Raw genomic sequence first — 22,795 nt, 5'->3', positions numbered from 1 at the left:
ATCCAGGGCCCGAACAATAACTGTACAAGTCCCACCCTGGTTTGTTCCACCAAAATGGAACACCTCACCTTTATCTAATTAAACTCCATCTGCTATTCTTCAGCCCACTATCCCAGCAGTACTGTTCATCCTGTTGTATCACAGATAACATTCTCCACTATCCACTTTACCACCAATTTCAGTGTCACACAAAACAGTTACTTACCAGGAAGCCAATATTCCCATCCAAACCATTTATCCAAATGACAAACAACAGTGGACCCACTCCACCGCTGATCACATGTCTCCAGCCAGAAAAAAACAACATGCCTCCCACCACCCTCTGTCTCCTACCATCAAGCAAATTTTGTATCCAGTTCACGAGCTCCTCCTGAAAGCCATATCCTTTTTACACTGATCTGAGCTTATTACCCAGTTTACCAGACAGAACACAGAACACAGAACAGTTCAGCCCAAGACCCTTCGGCCATGATTTCATGCCAACCTTTTATCCAACTGTAAGATCAAAATAAACTACATACCCTTCATTTTACTATTATCCATGTGTCTGTCCAAGATTCTATTAAATGTCCCAGATGTGCCTAATTTTACTCCCACCATTGGCAGTCCATCCAACCACCCACCATTCTCTATTCTCTTATCCATCCTCCATTCACCTTAAAGTTACGCCCCCTTGTAATAGCCATTTATGCCATAGGAGGAAAAGTCTCTGACTATTCACTCACTCTGTGCCTCTTATCATCTTGTTCACATCCACAAAGTCGCCCCGCCCCCTTCTTCACTCCAATGAAAAAATCCTTCGCTCCCTCACCCTTTTTTGTAAGAACTGCCCTCCATTACAGGCAGCATCTTGGTAAATCTCCTGTGTACGCTCGCTAAATCGTGCGCATCCTTCCTGTAAACAGGGGACCAGAACTGAACACAATATTCCAAGTGTGGTCTCACCAGGACGCTATAAAGATGCAGTAAAACCTCACGGCTCTTACCGTCAATCCCCTTCTAAGGGGAGCCAACACAACAAGTGCCTTTTTAACAACCCTACCAACGTGCGTGGCGATTTTGAGGGATCTATTGACACTGACCCCATGATCTCTGGCAAGTAATCTACCTTTCACCCTGTATTCTGTATTCAAATTTGACCTTCCAGAATGAATCACTTCACACTTTTCCAGATTGGACTCCATCTGCCACTTCCAGCCCAGCTCTGTGTCCTGCCAATGTCCCATTGCATTCTACAACAGCTCTCCACATTCCCCACCACTCCACCAACCTTCACGTTATTGGCAAACTTACTAACCCACTCTCCAACATCCACATCCAAGTCAGTTACAAAATTCACAGAGAGCAGAGTCCCAGAGCTGATTGTTACAGAACCCCACTGGTCACTGAGCTCCAGGCTCAATACTGTCCATCTGCTGCCACCCTCTGTCTTCTCTGGGCCATCCAATCCTGTATCCAGACAGACAGATTTCCCTGTATCCCAATTTTCCTTCTTTTCTGAATGAGCCATCAACATATTCTGCCATATCCTCAAAGAATTCAATAAGGTTTGTGAGGCATGACCTGACCGCTCACAAACCCATACTGACTGTGGCTAATTTAACTATGGTTTTCCAAGTAGTCGTATATCCTGTCTTTAGAGTCCTCGCCAATAATCTGCACACCACAGACATAAAACTAAATCTGTAATTCCCAGAATTCTACCTCCGTAATATGGTCCAAACTCTACAAACGTTCTCTCCTCTCCCATGCTCCCCAGAATGACACTGGAGGGTGGAGGGAGTTACAGAGATAGGGAGGGATATCAGGACACGAGGATTTTGCAGATATTAGGAGGTTTGCAATGCCAAAAGGAGGCTTCAGTAATTGTGAGGTTTCATGGTGATGAAGGCATTTGAGGAGGGAGGGAGGGAGGGAGGATTGTATGGAAATGAGCGGTTTCATAGTTTAGATGTTTTGTTAGGACTGCAAAAGGTTACGGAATTGGGGAGGTTTAAGCACTTGAGATTGTTACACAAACATGGTTTTGGTTGCAATGCAGGAAGAGGATTCAGGAAGCTGGAGAGTATGGGGTCTGAACGAGGTTACACAAATGGGAAGAGTTGTCAGGAGTGGAGGTGTTTACAGAGACAGCAATGGCCTGATCTGGAGCAGAGGACCCAGATTGGGAGGGGTGTGGGGACTGGAGGTGATTTCACAGGGAGGGAGGACCATAGACCCACAGGAGGTTACAGAAATGTGGAGAGCTGTAGGGCTGACAGGGGTTCATGGAGTTGGGAATGTTGGGAGGGATAGAGAAGTTTACAGGGATAAGAATGTTTGTAGGCCAGGGCTGAATCACAGACAGGGACTGTTTTAGGGAGCTGAGCAGATTACAGAGATAAAGATATTTGTATCGACTGGAAGAACAAACTGAGATATGCAGGGTATCGTGACTAACGATGTTTATAGACATAGGAAGGATTAGGTTCTGGGGGTTATGGAGGCTGTGGAATCTGGATTTCTTTTCAGAGACTGGGATAGCAATTTTGGTCAGAAACAGTTTCACAGATAAGGGAGCATAGCACAAACAGGAGGAAGTTGTAGAGGAGGGTGACGTTTAAACAGATAGTGGTGTAAGAGCTGGACAAGGTTATGGAGATGGGTAGATGGTGGAGACACAGAAGGAGCTTACATTGACAAGGGGGTGATAGTGACAGGAGGGTGTTAAATAGATAGTGCATTTTGTAGGGACCGGATTGGGAGAGGCACAGGCATGGAGTGAGTTCGACAGATCAGGATTACTGCAGAGACCTGAGAGGATTACACTGATAGGGATGGTGGTCGGGTCTCCACAGACTGTTGGTGTTTAGGGACTGGAAGAGATTTGGTAGATAGGGAGGGATGTAAGAGCTGCAGGAGCTTATGGAGAGTTGGAGCAACTGCAGAAGTAGGTTTCTCAGACAGGAGTAGGTTATAGATAGTGAGGGTTGTGTGGTCTGAGTAAGTCAAAAAGAGGAGAGTTTTCTCGTCTGGAAGAGGTTACACTGACAGGGACAGTTGAAGAGACTGAAGCAAAAATGCATGGAGAAGGTTACACAGATCGGGAGGAGAGTAGGGGCTGAAGGTGAATACACAGACATGGAGAGTTGTATTGTTAGACGGAGCTGAGAGGGATAGGGTCCGGTGTAGGGATTTACACAGATAGAGAAGGTTGTGTGTTTTGGAGAAGGTTATACTGATACAGACAGTGTTAGGGAGTGTTTAGTGGACTACAGAGGAGCTCAGAGAGAATGTATTGTGGGGAGTGGAGGAGATTACAGACACAGGGATGGCTGTCGGGTTGAAAAGAGCTTCTACTGATCCTCAGTGCTGTAAGGCTGGAGGGAGATTATAACAGCGAGTTGTTGCCAAGACTTAATTTCTTCACTGATATAGAGCAGGTCTCAGCATGTAACTGTCAAAGGGAAGTTGAGACAGTCCAGATTAGTTTTCAGAGACACAAATGTTTATGGGAGTTTCAAGAGGGAACAATGATTGGGAGTGCTGTACCAAATGGTAATAGTTATAGGGAGGGTTCTAAAAGCAGGAAGAGGTGACAGACATATCGATCTTTGTAAGGACTGGAGAAGGTTACATAGGCAAGGAGTGTTTTAGAGTCTGGAGGAGATTACTGTGTTGAGGAGAATACTGGGGATAAGGCAAGGTGTAAGAGACGGGGATGGTTGACAGTGCTGGACGATAACCTGAATAGAATCGCCATCGTGTGCAACCAGGCCATTCGGCCCAACCAGTCCATTCCAAAACTCTGAAGAGCATCCTACCCAGACCCACCCCTCTACCTATACATTAAACCCTGAATTTCTCGTGGTGAACTTATTTAAACCACACATTCCTGAATACCACAATCAATTTATGATGGCCAATTCACTGAAGGTGCAAATTTTGGACACACACACACACACACACAGTGAGGGAATACACGCAGACACACAGTGAGGGAGGGACACATACGCAAATCGAGGGAGGGACACACACACACACACATGAAGCGAGGGAGGGACACACACACACAACGAGGGAGGGACACACACACAGCGAGAGAGGGACACACATACACAGCGAGGGAGGGACGCACATACACAGCGAGGGAGGGACACACATACACAGCGAGGAAGGGACACACATACACAGCGAGGAAGGGACACACATACACAGCGAGGAAGGGACACACATACACAGCAAAGAAGGGACACACATACACAGCAAGGAAGGGACACGCGCACACACACAGCGAGGGAGGGACACGCGCACACACACAGCGAGGGAGGGACACGCGCACACACAGAGCGAGGGAGGGACACGCGCACACACAGAGCGAGGGAGGGACATGCACATACACAGCAGGAAAGAGACACACACAGACATGCAGCGAAGGGACACACACACACACACTCACAGACAGTGAGGGAAGGACATGCACACACAGCGAGGGAGGGACACGCTGAGACACGCAGTGAGGGAGGGGACATGCACATACACAGCGTGGGAGGGACACGCACACAGCGAGGGAGATACACACACACACTCACACAGCGAGGGAGGGACACGCACAGACACGCAGTGAAGGGAAACACACACAGATACACAGACAGAGAGGGAAGGACATGCACACACAGCGAGGGAGGGACACGCTGAGACACGCAGTAAGGGAGCGACACGCACACACACAGCGAGGGAGGGACACGCTGAAACACGCAGTAAGGGAGCGACACGCACACACACAGCGAGGGAGGGACACGCACACACACAGCAAGGGAGGGACACGCACACACACAGCGAGGGGGAAGGCATGTGCACACAAATTGAGAGGGGGCACACACACACAAAGCGAGGGAGGGACACGCAAACAGACACACAGTGAGGGGAATACAGACAGACACACTGCGAGGGACAGGAACACACACACACACAGCGAGGGAGGGACGCGCACATACACACAGCGGGGGACGGGGACACACACACGTAAAGCGAAGGAGGGACACGCACACATACACACAAACACAGAGCAAGGGACAAACACACACTCTTACAGTGAGGGGAATACACGCAGACACACAGCGAGGGAGGTACACGCACATACACTGCAAGGAGGGACACGCACACACCGCGAAGGAGGGACAAGCTCACACATGTCGAGGGGGAGGGCATGTGGACAGAAATTGAGAGGGGGCACGCACACACACAGCGAGGGAGGGACACGCACACACAGCGAGGGGGGATGCGCACACACAATGAGGGGATATACACAAAGAGCAATGGAGGGACACATACACACACAAAGAGCGAGGGAGTGACACACGCACACAGAGCAAGAGGGACACACACACACAAAGCGAGGGTGGGATACGCACATACACTCCTAGAGGGACACACATTCTCACAGCAAGTGGGGGGCACACACACAGTGAGGGAGGGACATGTGCAAGCACAGAAACACAGACACATGCAGCGAGGGAGGAACTCGCGCACAGAAACACGCACACACAGAGCAAGAGAGGAACACTCGCAAACACACAAGCGAGGGGGGAGGCACACGCACACACACAGCGAGGGAAGGACACGCACGCACACACAGCGAGGGTGAGACACATGCACACACAGCGAGGGAGGTCCACACAAACAGAGCAAGAGAGGGACACTCACAAACACAGCGAGGGGGAGACACATGCACCCACAAGAGGGAAGGCCACACACACGCGTGCACATCTAGAGGGACACACACACACACACACACACAGAGCAAGAGAGGGACACGCACACACGCAGCCAGGGAGAGGCATGCACACACAGCGAGGGAGGGTCACACACAAACACACACACACAGAGCAAGAGAGGGACACACACACACACACACACAGCGAGGGGGAGACACATGCACACAGCGACGGAGGGCCATGCACAGCAAGAGGGACAAACACACACACACACACACACACACACAGCAAAGGGGGGGATCTCACACATACACAGCGAGGGAGGGACACGCACACACACACAACAGCAAGGGGGACACGCACACTCACAGCATGGGAGGAGACACACTTACACACACACACACACACACACAGCGAGGGAGGGACACGCAGTGAAGGGGGGGACACACAAACACATATAGTGAGGATATGACACGTACACACACACAGCAAGGAAGGGACACACACACACATGGCGAGGGAGGGATATGCACACACACAGCGAGGGAGGGACACCCACACACAGGGAAGGAGGGACAAGTAGACACACGGCGAGGGGGAGGGCAAGTGCACAGAAATTGAGAGGGTGCACGCACACACAGCGACTGGGGATACGCACAGGCACAGCGAGGGAGGGATACGCGCACACACAGCGAGGGGGGACATGCACTCACACACCGAGGGGAGATGCGCACATACAGTGAGGGGGATATACACAAAGAGCAAGGGTGGGACACACACACAGCAAGAGGGACACACACACACATACACAGAGCAAGGGGAGAAAGTCACACATACACACACACACACATCCAGGGAGGGACATGCACACACAGCGAGGGAGGGACACACACAAACACACACACACAGAGCTAGGGAGGGAAGGACATGCACAAACAGTGTGGGAGGGACAGGCACACACAGCGAGGGACAGACATACACATACACAGCGAGGGACACACACACACACACACACACGGAAGGAGGAACAAGCACACACATGACGAGGGGGAGGAAATGTGCACAGAAAGTGAGAGGGGGCACGCACACACAGTGAGAGGGGACACACACTGACACGGCGAGGGAGGGACACAGGCACACACAGCAAGGGGGGACATGCACTCACACAGTGAGGGGGATGTACACAAAGAGCAAGGGAGGGACACACATACACACAAACACACACAAACACACACAGAGCAAGGGGGAAAAGTCACACATACACAGCGAGGGAGGGACACGCACATACACAGCAATGGACACACACACACACACACACACAGAGCGAGGGAGGGACACACACACACTCACACACACAGCGAGCGAGGGACACACAAACAGCGAGGGAGTGAAACGTACACATACAGTGAGAGAGTGACACACACACACAAACACACACACAGTGAGGCAGGGAAGGACATGCACACACACAGAGCAAGTGAGGGACACACACTCACAGCAAGAGAGGGACACGCACACACACAGCGAGGGGGGAGACACATGCTCACTCAACAAGGGAGGGCCAAGCACACACTCGCACAGCAAGAGGGACACACACACACACACACACACACACACACACACACACACACAGAGCAAGCGTGGAAAGTCATACATACACAGCGAGGGAGGGACACGCACATACACAGAGCGAGAGAGGGACACACACACACACACGCACAGAGTGAGGGAGGACGTACACACACAGTGAGGGAGGGACACTCAGCGAAGGGACACACACACAGGCACAGTGAGGGAAAGACATGCATGCGCACATACACAGAGAGAGAGTGAGGGACACACACAGAGCGAGGGACGGGGACACACACACACGCAATGTGAAGGAGTGACATGCAAACACACACAGTGAGAGGGGGATACACGCAGACACACAGTGAGGCAGGGACACACAAACACAGACACACACAGAGCAAGAGAGGGACACTCGCAAACACAGCGAGTGGGAGACACATGCATACACACGCACAGCAAGAGGTACACATACACACACACACACAGAGCAAGAGAGGGACACGCACGCACACACACAACCAGGGAGGGATATGCACACACAGCAAGGGAGGGTCACACACAAACACACACACACACACACACACACAGAGGGAGGGACACGCACATACACACATATATACACACAGCGAGGGAGAGACACGCGCACACACAGCGAGTGAGGGACACGCAGTGAAGGGGTGACACAAGAACACATACTGTGAGCATGTAACACGTACACACACACACACAGCGAGGAAGAGATACACACACACACAGCGAGAGAGGGACGTGCTGAGACATGCAGCGAGGGAGGGACACACACACAGGGAAGGAGGGACAAGCACACACACGGCGAGGGGGGAGGAAATGTGCACAGAAAGTGAGGGGACACGCACACACAGTGAGTGGGACAGGCACTGACACGGCGAGGGAGGGACACAATCACACAGAGCAAGGGGGGACATGCACTCACACAGCGAGGGGAATATACACAAAGAGCAAGGGAGGGACACACACACACACACACACACACACACACACACACACACACGAACTCACACACACACACACACACAAACTCACACAGCGTGCGAGTGACGCACAGGCACAGTGAGGAATTGACACGCATGCATACACACACACACACACACACACACACCGAGGGAGGGACACTCACATACACTGCAAAAGGGACACACATACTCACAGCAAGAGGGGGACACACACAGTGAGAGTGGGACACACACACACAGACGGAGGGAAGGACATGCACACACACAGCGAGGGAGGGATATACACCAACACACAGAGCGAGAGACGGACACGCACATAAACAGCAAGGGAGGGACACGCGCACACACAGGGAAGGAGGGACAAGCAGACATACGGTGAGGGGGATGGCATGTGCACAGAAATTGAGAGGGGGCACATACACACAGCGAGACGGGACACACGCACACACAGCAAGGGGGGACAGGCACTCACACAGCGAGGGGCGATGCGGACACACAATGGTGGGGATATGCACAAAGAACAAGGGAGGGATACACACTCAAAGCGAGGAAGTGACACACGCACACACAGCAAGAGGCACACTCACACACGCACAAAGCAAGGGAGGGACACGCGCATAGACACACAGCAAGGAAGGGGCACACACACACACACACACACGCAGCGAGGGAAGGACACTCACATACACTGTAAACGGGTCACACATACTCACAGCAAGAGGGGACACGTACACACAGCGAGGGATGGACACGCTCATGCCCAAGCACACAAACACAGACACACAGCGAGAGAGGGGCACGCACACACACAGCCAGTGAGGGACATGGACACACACACACACACACACACACACACAGAGCAAGAGAGGGTCACGCACACACACAGTGAGGAGGAGACTCATGCACACACAGCGAGGGAGGGCCACACACACACATGCAGAGCAAGAGGGAGACACACACAGAGCAAGGGAGTAACTCACACATACACAGCGAGGGAGGGACACACACACACACACACACACACACACAGTGAGGAGGGACACACACACACACACACACACAGTGAGGAGGGACACACACACACACACACACACACACACACACACACACACAGTGAGGAGGGACAGACACACACACATACACACACACAGTGAGGAGGGACACACACACACGCGCACACACACGCACACACACACACACACTGAGGAGGACACGCACACACACACACAGTGAGGAGGGACACACACACACACACACACACACACACACACACAGTGAGGAGGGACACACACACACACACACACACACACACACACACACACAGAGTGAGGAGGGACACACACACACGCACACACACACACATACACACACACAGAGTGAGGAGGGACACACACACACACACACGCACACACACACACACACACACAGTGAGGAGGGACACACACACACACACACACAGTGAGGAGGGACACGCACACACAGCAAGGGGGACGTACACACAAGTTGAGGGAGAACACACACACACGCACAGCGAGGAAGGGACACACACACACACACACAGCGAGGGAGGGACACGCAGTGAAGGGACACACACAGACACAGCGAGGGAAGGACATGCCCACGCACATACACAGAGAGCGAGGGACACACACACACAGTGAGGGAGGGACACACACAGAGTGAGGGAGGGACACGCTGATACACGCAGCGAGGGAGGGAGCATGGACACACACAGCGTGGGAGACACACACACACACACACACACAGCGAGGGAGCGACACGCACACACACAGCGAGGGAGGGACACACAGCGAAGGAGGGACAAGCACACACACCACGAGGGGGAGGGCATGTGCACACAAATTGAGAGGGGGCACACACACGCAAAGCAAAGGAGGGACACGCACAAATACACACACACACACACACAAACACACACACACACAGAGCGAGGGGTATACATGCAGACACACGGCGAGGGAGGGACACGCACACACAGAGCGAGGGAGGGACACGCACACACAGACAGTGAGGGAGCGACACATGCATGAGAAAGCACACAAACACAGACAGACACAGCGAGAGAGTGACACACACACACAGACACACACACACAGCAAGAGAGGGACACACGCCCAGACAGCGAGGGGGGAGACACATGCTCACACAACGAGGGAGGGCCAAGCACACACTCGCACAGCAAGAGGGACACACACACACATACACACAGTGAGGAGGGACACACACACACACACACACACACACACACGCGCACACACACACACACACACACACACACACACAGAGCAAGGGAGGGACACGCACACACACAGCGAGGGAGGAACACACACGCGCAGAGTGAGGGAGGGACACGCAGCGAAGAGACACACACACAGACACAGCGAGGGAAGGACATGCACAGTCAGTGAGGAAAGGACATGCATGCGCACATACACAGAGAGTGAGGGACACACACACAGTGAGGGAGTGACACACACACACAGAGCAAGGGAGGGACACGCTGAGACACGCAGCGAGGGAGGGAGCATGGACACACACAGCGTGGTAGGGACACACACACACAGCGAGGAAGCGACACGCACACACATAGCGAGAGAGGGACACACAGTGAAGGAGGGACAAGCACACACACCGCAAGGGGTAGGGCATGTGCACACAAATTGAGAGGGTGCACACACATGCAAAGCGATGGAGGGACACACACATACACACAGTGAGGGGGATACATGCAGACACACGGCGAGGGAGGGACACACACAGTGAGGGACAGGGACACACACACGCAAAGTGAAGGAGGGACACGCAGACACACACACACAGCGATGAGGGACACACACACACACACACAGCGAGGGAGGGACACAGACACACACAGCGAGGGAGGGACACACACACAGCGAGGGAGGGACACACACACAAAGCAAGTGCGACGCGCACACAGTGAGAGAGGGACACACACACACACAGCGAGGGACGGACACACAGACACACAGTGAGTGAGTGATATGCATACACACACATACAGAGCGAGGAGAGGACACCCTCACACACTGCAAGAGGGGCACACGCACACACACACAGCGAGGGTTGGACACGCACACACACAAGAAGGTTGAGACACGCAGACACAGCGAGGGTGGGACATTGCTCAGAAAGCGAGAGGGGACACACACACACACAAAGTGAGGGATGGTGACACACAGACATACGCACACACAAACAAAAACACAGAGCGAGGGAGGGACATGCACACACACAGTGAGGGAGGGATATGCTCACACACATAGTGAAGGAGGGACATGCTCACACACAGCAAGGGAGGTACAAACACACAAGTGAGGAGAGTTACACACACACAGCGAGGGAAGGGGATACGCACGCATACACACACAAACACAGAACAATGGAGGGACACGTGCACACACAGTGATGTGTATCCTCGGACATGTCATTATCCAGCTCTCACTCCAGTCTGCGCCCTCACAGTGTCAGCGTCTCTGTGACTCCCAGGTACAACTAGGCCTCGATCCTCAGGGCTGATTTATATTCTCCCAGGTGTGAGTCAGCCTCAAGCTCCTGCTCCAAGTTGCTCCCTCACACGGTCACTCCCTCTGTGACTCAGTGCTGATTTCGAGCCTCCTGCTCTGCTTTATATCCAACGCCAAGTCCCAGTCGGCCTTGACCCTCGCTGCTGATTTATATTCTCCCACTTTGTGCTGCTCTCTCTCAGCTTCTCTCCCCTTGTGATTCCCAGGTAATGGTAGGCCTCAAGCCTCAGCTGAGATTTATAACATCCCATTCCACACTGCTCTCTTACAGGATCGCCGTTGTGCCTGGAAGACAGTGGGAAAGGGGAGGATTAGACAGAGCAGAGGGTGTTACAGTGATTGAGGGAGCTGTAGGGGATGAAACAGGTTATCTGGGGAGCTAGGCAGACCTGCAGTATCTAAAGAACTTTACTGGAAGATACAGCGAAAGTTGCAGACACTGAACAAGGCAAAGGAAATAGAGAGATGGTGGCTTGTTCATGACTGAGCTTAGTAGAGTCTAAAGGGCTTCAAAGTTTGGGAGAAGATTTGTAGCTTGGGTGCTCCTTGTTGTGGTTCTGTTCGCCGAGTTGGGAATTTGTGTTGCAGACGTTTCGTCCCCTGTCTAGGTGACATCCTCAGTGCTTGGGAGCCTCCTGTGAAGCGCTTCTGTGATCTTTCCTCCGGGATTTATAGTGATTTGTATCTGCCGCTTGCGGTTGTCATATCCAGCTGTCCGCTGCAGTGGCCAGTATATTGGGTCCAGGTCGATGTGCTTATAGATTGAATCTGTGGATGAGTGCCATGCCTCGAGGAATTCCCTGGATGTTCTCTGTTTGGCTTGTCCTATAATAGTGGTGTTGTCCCAGTCGAACTCACGTTGCTTGTCATCTGCATGTGTGGCTACTAAGGATAGCTGGTCGTGTCGTTTCGTGGCCAGTTTGGTGTTCATGGGTGCGGATCGTTAGCTGTCTTCCTGTTTGTCCTATGTAGTGTTTTGTGCAGTCCTTGCATGGGATTTTGTACACGACATTGGTTTTGCTCATGCTGGGTGTCAGGTCCATCGTCCTGGTGAGTTGTTGTCTGAGAATGGCTGTTGGTTTGTGTGCTGTTATGAGTCCTAGTGGTCGCAGTAGTCTGGCTGTCAGTTCGGAAATGTTCCTGATGCATGGTAGTGTGGCTAGTCCTTTGGGTCGTGGCATGTCTTCATTCCGTTGTCTTTCCCTGAGGCATCTGTGGATGACATTGCGTGGAGTTTGACCCCACACCGCAGCTCACCAATAGGATAAACAACACACTGAGAAACCTACAATAAAAAACGGACAGATAACCAGGTTTGACCGACAGGGAATGAAAACTGAAACCAACAACACCCCCAGATTCTATGGACTACCCAAATTGCACAAACCAGCCATCCCACTCAGACCCATAGTATCACTACCAGGGACACCATCACACAAACTGGCTAAAGAACTACAGCAGAAACTGAAACACCTGATCAGCGGATCCAGACACTCTGTACAGTCAACACAGGAATTCTTGGACATCATCAGAAATATACACATAGACAAGGAAGAAACTATGGTCTCATTCGATGTAACGGCACTGTTCACCTCTACCGACAAAACCCTAGCCAGAGAAACAATAGCCAACCTGCTGGACATACAGAACAGACAACAGGACGTTGAACCTATCAACAAAGACGGCATACTCAAACTACTGGACCTGTGCCTCACAACACACTTCACATTCAACAACCAAATATATGAACAAATCAACGGCACACCCATGGACTCACCCATCTCTGGACTCATAGCAGAAGTGCTAATGCAAAGATTAGAACAAACAGTCTTACTGCAAATTCAACCCAAACTCTGGGTCAGATATGTGGAGGACACCTTTGTAATCATTAAAAACACAGAAATAGAGAACACACACCGGATCATCAACGCCACACTCACCGCAATCCGATTCACAAGAGAGAAAGAAAAGGGCAACCAACTCCCATTCCTTGACGTGACGGTACAGAGAACACCGAATGGAGAATTCACCACAAAGGTATACAGGAAAGCAACACACACAGACCAAGTCCTGATCTATGAAAGCAACCACCTCAACACACACAAAAGAAGTTGCATCAAGACACTGTTCAAAAGGGCCACAACACACTGCAGTACACAGAACTGCAAAAAGAGGAAGAATGTATCCACCAAAAACGGATTCCCCCCGCAATTTCATGAGGGATTGTCTGTATGGATTTGCTAGACGACTGTCCTCTGATATTGATGAGGGCCGTGCAGATGATGTGGTTTATATGGAGTTCATTAAGGTCTTTGACAAGGTCCCACACGGAACGCTGGTCCAAAAGGGAAGATCCCATGGGATCCAAGGTCAGTTGGTAAATTGGCTCCACACGTGGTGGAGGGTTGGTTTTGTGACTGAAAGCTTTTGCCCAGCGGATGTACCACAGGGATCTGTGCAGGAGCCATTGCTGTTCATTATGGACATTAATCACTCAGATGTGAAAGCAGATGGTAACATTAGTAGGTTTGCCGATAACATGAAAGGTGAGGGTGTTGTCCACAGTGAGGGGGATGGACTCAGGCTGCAGTCTGATATCGATCAGATGATAAACTGAGCAGAGTAATGGCAGACAGAGTTTACTTCTGGTCACTGTGAGGTAATGCACTGTGGGAAGTCTAATAAATGAATGATATACATCATGAATGGTCGGTCCTCCTGGAGAACTGAGGGACACAGGGACCTTGGTGGGCAAGTCCCTGGATGTCTGAAGGTGTCAGCACAGGTAGACAGGGTGGGGAATACACCTGAACTGGGAGCAGGAGGGGGACCCACATCCTGGTGGGGAACGTTGCTGGAGCTGCTCGAGAGGATTTAAACTTGTCTGGCAGGGCTGTGTGACCCCAAAGAGTCATAAGGCCAGAAAGAAAGTTGAGGCTGGTACAAAGGTTCAACAGAGGAATATAAGTGGACAAGGCAGGCAAGAACATAGCAGACAATTATGGAAAAGTGGTGGATTAAACTGCAGTTATTTCAATACAAAGGGCCAGACAGATAAGGCAGATGAACCCAGAGCATGGATGGGAACATGGGATTGGGATCCCATAGATATTACAGAAACACAGCTGAGGGAGCAACAGGAGCAGCAGCTCAATGTTCCGGAGACAGATGCTACAGGAAGGAGAGAACAGGAGGCAAAACAGGAGGAGAGCTGGTGGGTTTGATTGGGGGAAACATCCCAGCAGTACCTCAAGGGAGGATTCATGTAGGATCGCCCAGTTAAACGATATTAGTGGAACTGAGAAATAAAAATTGGTCATTAGTTTTCTACGGTCAGACTACAGCGATAGGCAATGGGAGATGGAGGAGCAAATATGTCAGGAGATTTCAGACATCTCTTAGAATAATAGGGTTGTAATGATAGGGGATCTTAACCGTTCCAAACCTGGACTGGGATTGTTTCTAAGTTAAACATTTGGATGGAAGGTATTTGTTAAGTGTGTTCCGAAAACTCCCAGTCATTATGTAAGTGGCCCAACTGGAGAATGGGGCTATACCTGACCTCCCCTTGGGAAACAAGGGAGGGAACGGGACTGAGGTGTTAGTGGGGGAGCACTTTGGAAAGTTACCACAATTGTATTAGTTTGAAAACAGCGATGGAAAAGGACAGGCCCGATCCACAAGTTAAAGTTATTCAATGGAGCAAGATAGTATTAGACAGGAATTTTTAAAGTAGATCAGGGGAGAGTATTTGCAGATAAAGGGAAATCTGGCAAGTAGGAATATTTTAAAATCGAGATAAAAGGAGCGTTCAGCGCCAGTGTGTTCCTGTTAGTGTGCAGCTGAATGCTGACTGAATTAGGAAACACTGGCTGAGTTGAGGCTGTGGTCAAGAAAAAGGGGGTCACATGTCAGATATAACTGGCTGGCTCAAGGGAATCCCTTCAGGAGCATCGGGGCTGTAGAAATACACTTAGGATAGAAATCAGGAATGTAAAAAGGGGACACGAGATAGCGTTGGCAGAGAAAGTTAAGGAGAATCCAAAGAGACTCTACAAGTGTATTAAGAGCAAAAGAAGAGCTCGGGACAAACCCGGTCTCCTTAATAATCAATGAAGGCAACAATGTGTGAAACTGCAAGATCCAAAACAAATATTTCACTTTGGAACTTACTGTGGATAAAGACTGGGGCGCTCAAGGAACTAAACAGTGTTTGGCCTGACCACTATTGGAATAATGTGTGCAATTCTGGTCTCAATGTCATCGGAAGGATGTCGTGGAACATGAAATGGTTCAGAAGAAATGACCAAAGATGGTGCCAGTGTTGGAGGGTTTGTGCTTCAGGGAAAAGCCTGAATAGACTGGGGCTGTTTTCACTTGAACATGGGAGGCTGAGGAGTTAACCGATAAAGGGTGTTTAAAATCATGGTGGTCATCGACAGGGTCAATAGACAAGGTCATTTCCCCAGGCGAGGGAAACTTTTCAAAGGGGTCTAAAGGACAACTGGCTCCCGCAGAGTGGATGGAATAAGCTGCCAGAGCAAATAGTGGAGGCTGATAGAAATACATTTCAAAGGCATGTGGATGGGTGTATGAATAGGAAGAGTTTAGAGGGATATTGGCAAAATTCTGGCAAATGTGACGAGAAACGTCATGCAGGAGTTGGTCCGAAGGGCCTGTTTCTGTGCTGTACATCTCTATGACTCAACGTCTTGAAATGAGTCCACATTATAGAAAAGGAGGTGCTGGAGGTTTTAAAACACAAAGGTAGAGAAATCCCCAGGACCTGATCAAATGGATCTCAGGACATTGTGGGAAGCTGGTGAAGAAATTGAAGGGCCCCGAACAGAGACATTTGTACCATAGAGAGCTAGGTGTGATAGGCTGTTAGACTGGAGGGTGGCATTGTGGACAGTGAAGAAGGTTTTCTGGGATTACAAAGGGATCCTGATGAAAGGTGTGAATGAATGGCTGAAAAACTGTCGATGGAGTTCAATCTGAATAAATGCGAGGTAATGCATTTTGTACAACAAACCCGGGTAGGGCTTATAAAATTAATAGCAAGACCTTCGGTAGTGTTGTAGAACAGAGGGACCTCAGGGTTCAGCTACATAATTCTTTGAAGTTTGTAACATGGAGAGACAGGATAGTTTAAAAAAAGGTGCTTGTCTCACTTGCTTTCATTGCTCAGTCCTTTGGATATAGGAGTTGGGAAGGCGCATTGAGATTATACAGGCCATTGGTGAGTCCTCTTCTGGAATACTGTGTCCAGTTCTGGTCTCCCAGTTATAGGAAGGATATTATTAAGCTGGAAAGGGTTGGGAGGAGATTTACTGGGATGTGGCTGGGTACGAAAGGCTTCAGTATAAAGAAAGGCTGAATAGGTTGGTATTTTTCACTGAAACCTGAATGTTGACAGATGACCTCATAGAAGTTTATAAAATCATGAGGGGGATCGATAGAGTTAATGGGAGTTGTCTTTTCCCATGGACAGGGGAGTTTCAAGACAAGGCACTACATTTTTAAGTTTAGAGAAGAGACATTTTAAAAAAAAGACTTGAGAGGCACATTGTTACACAGAGGGTGGGTTGTGTGTGAAATGAACTTCCCAAGAACATGGGGACAATTACAATGTTTAACAGACATTTAGATTAGTACAGGAATAGGAACAGTTTGAAGGGATATGATCCAGAAACAGGCAGGTGGGATGAGATCTGTTTTAGAGTATGGTTAGCGTTAACTGAACAGTGCGGAGTGCGGTATGCCTCCAACTATGATTATAATGTTGTGTCATTAATTAAGAAAGGCTGCAAGAGAAAGCCAGGGAACTACAGACTGATGAGCGAGACATCAGGGTGGGTCAGTTGTTGGAGGTCATTCTAAGAGGTAGGCCTTACATGCATTTGGAAAGATAAGGCCTGATTGCATGGGAAAACGTGTCCCACAAACTTGACTGGAGTTTGCTCAAGATGTTACCAAAATGATAGACGAAGGGGCCAAGGAATGAAAGATGGAGTTTAATTCAGTTGTTGGATTTAGTTCAGACAAACCAAGGAGGACTAACACGGGTAATGGTTGGGCCCTGAACAGTGTTGTAGAAAAGAGAGAGACCAAGGGGTGCAGTTACATTGTTCCTTTGACTGGCATCACAGGGTGACAGGTTGTTGAAAGCGGCAATTGGCACACTTGTGAGAGCATTGGTGAGAGCATTGAGTACATGAGTTGGAGATATTGGTAACACTGTCGTCAATATTTTTCCTGGGCAGAGGAGGCCACGGGGTGACCTTATACAAGTTTATGAAACCATGTATGGTCTAAGTAAGGTGAATTGCCAAGGGTAGGTGTGTCCAAAGCTAGAGGCATAAACGTGACGTGAGACAGCAAGGATTTAAAGAGGGAGCTGAGGGGCAACATTATCCACAGAGGATGGTGCATAGACGGAATGGACTGCCAGAGGAAATGGTAAAAACAAGTACAATTACAACATGGAAAAGACACTCGGGCAGGTACATGGAGAGGAGAAGGTTTGAAGGGATATGAGCCAAACACAGGCAAACCCGACTCATTCCATTTAGGAAATCTCAGCCAAAGAGTCATGCAGCACAGAAACAGACCCGATGTCTCCAGTTATTGGAGGAGGAGACTATCGAGACAAGGCATGTTGTAGAGACTGAAGCAAGTTACAGCGATACGGATGGTCATCTGGACTGGAGGTTTCAAATATGTGAAATAATTGGAGAGAGGGGAGGAGATGACAGAGATAGGAACTGTTATAGGAGTTAGAATGATTGAAGACACTGGTCCTCAATACAAGCCATAGATACAATGTTGGAGAGGGAATAGGGAACAGAAAGATCCCAGGCTGCATTACCACCCTCTCGTGGGAGGCCTGCTTTCCCCTCAGTTGTTCTGATGCTCCCTAAGAAAGCACAAGCCTGGACTGATAACTGGGAACTCCCGATGCTGTCTCATTGCAACAAAACTTGCAGCAGGCGTGGTGATTATTACTTTCTGCTCTGTGCACTGGAATGATCTTACCTGGCAGCAGGATTTATTGAAGACTCCCGACCTCCCTGACTTTGTCTTTCTGGCTGACCAACCATCATCCCAACCAGCAGTTGGCAAGTCTATTGAGTCTGGAACTTCATGAGTACCTGTAGAGGACACAGAAATGGGCAGAATGGGCAATTAGATGAATGCTTTGAGGGTTACACATATAGAATGGCACTGAGCCCACAGAGATCTGGAAAATCCTGACCTGTGTTGCCTCATCTCTCTGGAGTGGAGAATTCTGTTGGCTCATGATCTGGAGTAGCTTCAAAAGTGAGAGACGCTGACAGAGGCAGCAATTAGACCCACACAGTGAGGGATACCACATGGAGAGGTACCGAGTCACATCATCAGAGTGCCGGGTCAAACACTTGTGCTGGAAGAAAGAGTTTTGATTCATGTTGCACTGGGATATACAAACTGTGAGCAGGCGAAGTGATGGCCTAGAGGCATTATTGTGTGACAATTTATCCAGAAACTCAGCAAGTGTTCTCTGGACACAGGTTCAAATCCCACCATTGCAAATGGTTGAATGTGAAGTAAATGCTTCAAAAACAATGTAATTAAAACCTGTAAGTGAGTATTAAACAATTGCTGATGTTAAGAAAAGTCCATCGGGTGCACTCCTGTCTTTAGTGAAGTAATCTCAGGTGGGACTGGGATATCACAGGTATTACAGAAACAACAGCTGAGGGAGGGACAGGACAGTCAGCTTAATGCTCCAGGGGACAGATGCTGCAGGAAGGACAGAAGGGGAGCTGAGAGAGGAGGAGAGCTGCTGGTTCTGATGGGGTGAAACATCCCAGCAGGACTGAGAGAGGATATTCCTGCAGGATCGCCCAGTGAAGCTGTGTTCGTGGAATTAATCAATAACAATGGGGCTTCCCTTTCCTCTGATTGTTCTACAGACCCCGAGAGCCCCGCCCTCCTGCACCTTGACCTTCTCAAGATGGCGGCCCTGAGGCCCGCGCTCCCTCTTCCCTCAAACAAATGGCGGCCGTGACCCTGGGCCCCTTCCCTGATCAGAGACCGCCGCCTCCTTACCCGGGCCTGGAGGGCCTTTTTAGAGTTATTTTTAACCTGTATCCAGGAATTGTGAATTCTCTTCGCTCCTTTTTCCCAGCGAGGCTCCCTCACACCGGCTCTAAGCGCGACTCTCTGAATCCGATCGCAGCCGCTGCCGGAGAAAGCAGCTCCATGTCTCTCTCTCTCTCCGTGTCCTGATCAATGTGACACTGCGCATGCTCCACATAGAATCCAAACCGCGCGTGCGTCTGAGATTATCGGTGAGTTTATAGAGAATATTCATATCTACACAGGATCATGGGTGAAATATTAGTCATTAACAGTTGCTCTGTCGAGTTACAGTCATTGAGATCATTAGTATGCAAATAGATTGTTCGGTCCAATTTAACCATACTAGCCAGGTATGTAAATTACCAATCGTTCTGGGAGTTTGAAAATAAATTTCTTACTCGCATTGTGTTAACCGACCTGTGAATTATTCACGCCGACCTGTGAATTATTCTCAGCTCGTCGCCCTAAACTTTTGCAAAATCACCCATGTATTTATCCAAGGATTGTTTAAATCTCCCTAATGTACGTTATCAGATTTACATCTCAACTATTTTGTAAAAATCTCACATTGATTCATGAGAAAGGTTGAATGCTCCACTATGTAGTGAGAATGATCAATCCTGCAAAATAGTTTGCTTTCTGACCAATCCTGAAGCGTTCACTCCCGAGAATGCTTTGGCCCCGCTCCGAACTCACTCTGGTTAGCCGACCGGCTGCTGCTCGGTCCTCCTGTTCCGCCCCTTCCTCCCAATTGCGGAGTTGATTCAGGCGCGACTCAGTAGGCTAAGGGACAGGGGAGGTTAGAGTCGATGCCTTGTGATGTGGTGAAAATATCCTGAATCTTGGATCGAGAGGGCTGAGTTCATTTCACAGCTTGTGCAGGTGTGTATAATAACAACTTGATTAAGAAAAAACAAGGGAAGGCAGGAACAGTGTAAAAACAATAGAACATGCAAACAATGTGGTGGGGCTCTCAATGCTCTGGTGATTTCAGTCTTTACCATGTGTTTCAGGGCCCCAGTGCATCTCAGTACAGACTGTGCCACTCCTCCTTCTGTACAACCAGATACCACGATTGTGGGGCAAAGTGATGTGGTGGGGTACAGATTCTGGATTAGAGGTGCTGGAAGAGCACCGCAGTTCAGGCAGCATCCGAGGAGCAGTAAAATCGACGTTTCGGGCAAAAGCCCTTCATCAGGTATAAAGGCAGAGAGCCTGAAGCATGGAGAGATAAGCTAGAGGAATATTGAACACAATATTCCAAGTGTGACTGCACCAGTGTTTTGTAGAGTTGCAGTATGGTATATCAACTTCGGAACTCAATCCCTCCACGAATGAAACCTAACACACCGTTTGCCTTCTTAACAGCACTATCAACCTGGGTGGCAACTTTCAGGGATCTATGTACATGGACTCAAAGATCCCTCTGCACACCACACTACCAAGAATCTTTCCATTGACCCAGTATTCAGCCTTCCTGTTATTCTTCTCAAAGTGCATCACCTCACATTTAGTTGCATTGAACTCTATTTGCCACCTCTCAGCCCAATTCTGCAGTTTATCCATGTCCCCTTGCAACCTGTAACATTCTTCCACACTGTCCACTACTACACTGACTTTAGTGGCATCTGCAAATTTCCTAATCCATTCACCTATACCTGCAGTGGTTCCAAAATAGATCCTGGTGACACGTGACTAGTAACTGGAATCCAGGCTGAATATTTTACATCAACCACCACTCGCTGCCTTCTTTCAGAAAGCAAGTTTCTAATCGAAACTGCTAAATCACCCTCAATTCTATGGCTCTGCATTTTTTCCAACAGCCTACCATGTGGAACCTTGTCAAAGGCTTTACTTTTGTCCATGTATACCATGTCAAATGCCCTACCCTCATCTACATGCTTGGTGACCTTCTCAAAAAACTCAATGAGGTTTGTGAGACATGACCTGCCCTTGACAAAGCCAAGTTGACTATCTGAAATCAAATTGATGTTTGCCAGATGATTATAAATCTTATCTCTTATAATCCTTTCCTAAACATTTCCTACAAAAGAAGTAAGGCTCTCTACTGCCCTTCTTGAACAAGGGCACAACAGTTGCAATCTTCCAGTGCTCTGGTACCAAATCTGCAGACAATGGCAACTCAAATATCCAAGCCAAAGGCTATGCTACCTTCTCCCTAGCTTCCCAGAGAATCCTCGGATAAATCCCATCCAGCCCAGGGGACTTGTGTATTTTCACTCCTTCCAGCATTGATAACACCTGTTCGTAACTAACCTTGATAATTTCTAGTCTAATATCTCATACTTCATTCTCCTCCTCCAAAATATTCTCCTTTTCCTGAGTGAAAACTGATGAGAAATGTTCATTTAGCATCTCTCCAATCTCCACAGGGTCAACACTCATCTTCCCATTCTGTCTGTGATTGGCCCTATTCCTACCCTAATCATCTTTTTATTCCTCACATACCTATACAAAGCTTTAGGGTTTTCTTTTATTCTATTTGTTAAAGACTGCTCGTGTCCTCTCTTTGCTCTTTTTAACTCTCTCTTTAAATCCTTCTTAGCTGATCTTAATTCTCCATCGCCTCATCTGAACCATCTTGCCTCATCAACATCTTAGCCTTCTTCTTCTTCGTAACAAGAGATGCAGTTTCCGCAGTAAACCAAGGTTCCTTTACCTTATCACTTCCGCCTGCCTGACAGGGACATACCGCTGAAGGACACGCAATACCTTAAACCAGCTCCACATTTCCATTGTCTGCATACCCTGATTCCGGAGTTGAGGGGGTTAGCTTAACAGAGACTGAGTAGATTGGGATTATATTCATTGGAAATCA

At 49.3% G+C, this 22,795-nt stretch overlaps 1 long non-coding RNA gene across 7 annotated transcripts in view; it reads right to left on the bottom strand.

The window, feature by feature from the left end:
- The window catches only part of LOC140458757 (uncharacterized), a 90,197-nt gene extending 70,106 nt beyond the window's left edge, over nt 1-20,091 (bottom strand). For 6 of the 7 annotated variants that reach the window (XR_011953641.1, XR_011953639.1, XR_011953640.1 and 3 more), the window contains exons 1-2: nt 19,960-20,091; nt 18,868-18,983 (exon numbers count right to left, since the gene is read on the bottom strand). This is a non-coding gene — a long non-coding RNA (uncharacterized lncRNA). Of the gene's footprint in view, nt 1-11,765; nt 13,115-18,867; nt 18,984-19,959 lie in introns of all 7 variants that reach the window. The other variant, XR_011953645.1, reaches the window with a different exon arrangement.
- Nucleotides 20,092-22,795: the final 2,704 nt, after the last annotated feature.

Source organism: Chiloscyllium punctatum, chromosome 34, assembly GCF_047496795.1.
Source record: "Chiloscyllium punctatum isolate Juve2018m chromosome 34, sChiPun1.3, whole genome shotgun sequence".
Classification (NCBI taxonomy): domain Eukaryota; kingdom Metazoa; phylum Chordata; class Chondrichthyes; order Orectolobiformes; family Hemiscylliidae; genus Chiloscyllium; species Chiloscyllium punctatum.
Note: the sequence above shows the minus strand (reverse complement) of the source record. Positions and strands in the feature narration are given on the sequence as shown.